Here is a 4,998-nt window from a genome sequence, read left to right as displayed (position 1 = left end):
CATTTCCCAGGCATATGCCCCCTACGCACTTTTGGTGGTGCACCCCGCACGAACAATCCCGCCTCGACCAGCCTGAACAATTCCCCTCTCGAAGGAAGGCCTCGGCCTTAATCGTCCACGACAAACAGCTCGACGAGGCATGAAGCACCCACGGGAGCCGGAGCACGACGATGCAGAGTCTCGGTTCACAGGAGCCTGGGAAGAACATCCCGTACGGAACCCTTTACCCGAAAACATCCGAACCGCACATGCTCGCGACAGTCCTGCCGTTAGAGAATGCACCGTGCACGCGACCGAGTAAGGCCACTCAGAGACATCCATTTCCCAGGTATATGCCCCCTACGCACTTTTGGTGGCGCAACTCGCACGAACAGTCCCACCTCGACCCCGTATACAAGCTTTTTTGCCTCGAAGAGTTCGTCGGAGACGAAGAAGCAACCTTCAGTGCAACCGTAGCACTCTTTTGTGCAACCGCCCAAACAACGCCCCCTCTACCCTCTGTCGAAACACTCGGCATTGCTGCTCCCTAAGGTGAGCTTCTCCTCATAGGCAATTCCGCTCTTATCCGGTCACGTTTGTGTGCCCGAATTTCGCAAGGCAACCTCCATGGGACATGGAAAAGACTCGAGAAGAGAGCTCGCTCACGGGAGAGAGAAGCCAAGGAGACCACGAGAGTGCTGAGAGTGGGACAGCGCTGAATAGGCGGGAGAAGCCTGCGCGTATAAACGGAGATATATATCCAATTGCAACGAAGGAACGTGCCAAAGATCGAGAACAATGGCAGAAATGCTAGTAACGTGCACTTCGGGACCAACGCATCACCGGAAGACAACCGCCAAACATCGAAAGAGTCGCGATGCTCCGCAACCTACGTGCAAAGCGGTCGCACACCGGGTAAGGGAGTGAGAGCCCCAAACATAGCTGGGCGAGGCGCTCACTCCGCTCTTTAATATCTCGTTAATACCGCCAAGGAAATGGCACAAGCACACACACACAAGCATCCTCGGAAGAGGACAGTTCGAGTGACAGGTCAAATCCAAGAGTTCCGAAGACTACCTCCAGGAACAATCGGGAACAAGACCGATTACAAGTCGTCGAGTCTGTTACTGGGCGAACACGAGATGCGCACAGGAAATCGATCAGCCCTCACAATGGCCCAAGGCCAGAGATCGGACTGCTACGATTTACCCCAACAATCATCGTGCCACTCTTCGCAGAGAGGTGATAGACGCCAACGAGCCCGCGCATAGCAATCGAGGTGTAAAAAGGGCGTTGAAGGCAGGAAGCCTGGACGAAAGAGGCTACGAGGTCACCTCGAAGCGGTCTAAGAATCGGGCGCACTTGGGGCGACTACCAGTGCCAACCCCTTATCCCGCGGTGCGTCCGACACACAGAAATTTCCAAGGCGGCCAAGGAGCCTCCCCGCATAGCAATCGGGGTGTGAGGTTACGGATGCAGCATTGATAGCAATCGAGGTGGGAGGCGAAGGATGCAGAAGTGAGAGCCGAGGGATGTAGCAGAGATAGCAATCGGGGTGTGTGATGCAGAAGAGATAGCAATCGAGGTGTGCGGTGGGAAGGGCCCAGCAGCCAGAATGCATGAAGCGACGGATGAAGCAGTGATGACAACCGGGCTGTGAGGAGAGGAGGGATGCAGCCAAGAAAGCAATCAGGGCTCGAGGCAAGGGATGCATCAAGGATAGCAATCATGTTGTGAGGCGAGATTCCAAAGGCTAAACGTGAGAGGCTGCAGGGTCGACTCAGAGAGGTCTATGCATGTGAGAGGCTGAAAGCAAGGTCAACTCGGAGCGGTCTATGCATCGGGCGCGCTTGGGGCGACTACCAGTGCCAACCCCTTATCCCGCGACGCGTCCGACAAAGAGAACGTTCCAAGGCGGCAGAGGAGGTTACCAGCCGAAGGATGCAGTAGCAATAACAGGTATAGTTCCGCGGCGGCCGAGAAGACTCACCGCATAGGAATCGGGATGCGAGGCGAGGGATGCGGCGGGAAGGCCCCGACGGCTAAACGGAAGAGGCTGCAGGGCCGCCTCGGAATGGTCCAAGCATCGGACGCGATTGGGACGACTACCAGTGCCAACCCCTTATCCCGCGATGCGTCCGATACACAGATAGTTCCAAGGCGGCCGAGGAGCCTCACCGCATATCAATCGGGGTGCGAGGCGAGGGATGGGGCGGGAAGGCCCCAACGGCTAGACGGAAGAGGCTTCAGGGCCACCTCGGAATGCTCCAAGCATCGGACGCGCTTGGGGCGACTACCAGTGCCAACCCCTTATCCCGCGATGCGTCCGATACACAGATGGTTCCAAGGCGGCCGAGGAGCCTCACCGCATAGCAATCGGGGGTGCGAGGCGAGGGATGGGGCGGGAAGGCCCCAACGGCTAGACGGAAGAGGCTTCAGGGCCGCCTCGGAATGGTCCAAGCATCGGACGCGCTTGGGGCGACTACCAGTGACAACCCCTCATCCCGCGATGCGTCCGATACGAAGATGGTTCCAAGGCGGCCGAGGAGCCTCACCGCATAGCAATCGGGGTGCGAGGTGGGGGATGCGGCGAGATGGCCCCAACGGCTAGACGGAAGAGGCCACAGGGCCGCGTCGGAATAGTCCAAGCATCGGACGCGCTTGGGGCGACTACCAGTGACAACCCCTTATCCCGCGATGCGTCCGATACGAAGATAGTTCCAAGGCGGCCGAGGAGCCTCACCGCATAGCAATCCGGGTGCGAGGTGGGGGATGCGGCGAGATGGCCCCAACGGCTAGACGGAAGAGGCTGCAGGGCCGCCTCGGAATAGTCCAAGCATCGGACGCGCTTGGGGCGACTACCAGTGACAACCCCTTATCCCGCGATGCTTCCGATACGAAGACAGTTCCAAGGCGGCCGAGGAGCCTCACCGCATAGCAATGGGGGTGCGAGGTGAGGGATGCGGCGAGATGGCCCCAACGGCTAGACGGAAGAGGCCACAGGGCCGCCTCGGAATAGTCCAAGCATCGGACGCGCTTGGGGCGACTACCAGTGACAACCCCTTATCCCGCGATGCATCCGATACGAAGATAGTTCCCAGGCGGCCGAGGAGCCTCACCGCATAGCAATCGGGGTGCGAGGCGAGGGATGCGGCGAGATGGCCCCAAAGGGTAGACGGAAGAGGCTGCGGGGCCGCCTCGGAATAGTCCAAGCATCGAACGCGCTTGGGGCGACTACCACTGCCAACCCCTTATCCCGCGATGCGTCCGATACACAGATAGTTCCGAGGCGGCCGAGGAGCTGGGGGATGCGGCGAGATGGCCCCAACGGCTAGACGGAAGAGGCTGCAGGGCCGCCTCGGAATAGTCCAAGCATCGGACGCGCTTGGGGCGACTACCAGTGACAACCCCTTATCCCGCGATGCGTCCGATACACAGATAGTTCCGAGGCGGCCAAGGAGCCTCACCGCATAGCAATCGTGGTGCGAGGTGGGGGATGCAGCGAGATGGCCCCAACGGCTAGACGGAAGAGGCTGCAGGGCCGCCTCGGAATGGTCCAAGCATCGGACGCGCTTGGGGCGACTACCACTGCCAACCCCTTATCCCGCGATGCGTCCGATACACAGATAGTTCCAAGTCGGCCGAGGAGCCTCACCGAATAGCAATCGGGGTGCGAGGCGAGGGATGCGGCGAGAAAGCCCCAACGGCTAGAGGGAAGAGGCTTCAGGTCCGCCTCGGAATGGTCCAAGCATCGGACGCGCTTGGGGCGACTACCAGTGACAACCCCTTATCCCGCGACGCGTCCGATACACAGATAGTTCCAAGGCGGCCGAGGAGCCTCACCGCATAGCAATCGGGGTGCGAGGCGAGGGATGCGGCGAGAAGGACCCAACGGCTAGACGGAAGAGGCTTCAGGGCCGCCTCGGAATGGTCCAAGCATCGGACGCGCTTGGGGCGACTACCAGTGACAACCCCTTATCCCGCGACGCGTCCGATACACAGATAGTTCCAAGGCGGCCGAGGAGCCTCACCGCATAGCAATCGGGGTGCGAGGCGAGGGATGCGGCGAGAAGGACCCAACGGCTAGACGGAAGAGGCTTCAGGTCCGCCTCGGAATGGTCCAAGCATCGGACGCGCTTGGGGCGACTACCAGTGACAACCCCTTATCCCGCGACGCGTCCGATACACAGATAGTTCCAAGGCGGCCGAGGAGCCTCACCGCATAGCAATCGGGGTGCGAGGCGAGGGATGCGGCGAGAAGGACCCAACGGCTAGACGGAAGAGGCTTCAGGGCCGCCTCGGAATGGTCCAAGCATCGGACGCGCTTGGGGCGACTACCAGTGACAACCCCTTATCCCGCGATGCGTCCGATACACAGATAGTTCCAAGGCGGCCGAGGAGCCTCACCGCATAGCAATCGGGGTGCGAGGCGAGGGATGCGGCGAGAAGGACCCAACGGCTAGACGGAAGAGGCTTCAGGGCCGCCTCGGAATGGTCCAAGCATCGGACGCGCTTGGGGCGACTACCAGTGACAACCCCTTATCCCGCGACGCGTCCGATACACAGATAGTTCCAAGGCGGCCGAGGAGCCTCACCGCATAGCAATCGGGGTGCGAGGCGAGGGATGCGGCAAGAAGGACCCAACGGCTAGACGGAAGAGGCTTCAGGGCCGCCTCGGAATGGTCCAAGCATCGGACGCGCTTGGGACGACTACCAGTGACAACCCCTTATCCCGCGACGCGTCCGATACACAGATAGTTCCAAGGCGGCCGAGGAGCCTCACCGCATAGCAATCGGGGTGCGAGGCGAGGGATGCGGCGAGAAGGACCCAACGGCTAGACGGAAGAGGCTTCAGGTCCGCCTCGGAATGGTCCAAGCATCGGACGCGCTTGGGGCGACTACCAGTGACAACCCCTTATCCCGCGACGCGTCCGATACACAGATAGTTCCAAGGCGGCCGAGGAGCCTCACCGCATAGCAATCGGGGTGCGAGGCGAGGGATGCGGCGAGAAGGACCCA

This window comes from Cryptomeria japonica, unplaced genomic scaffold, assembly GCF_030272615.1.
Source record: "Cryptomeria japonica unplaced genomic scaffold, Sugi_1.0 HiC_scaffold_338, whole genome shotgun sequence".
Lineage (NCBI taxonomy): Eukaryota > Viridiplantae > Streptophyta > Pinopsida > Cupressales > Cupressaceae > Cryptomeria > Cryptomeria japonica.
This window is presented reverse-complemented; position numbering follows the sequence as displayed.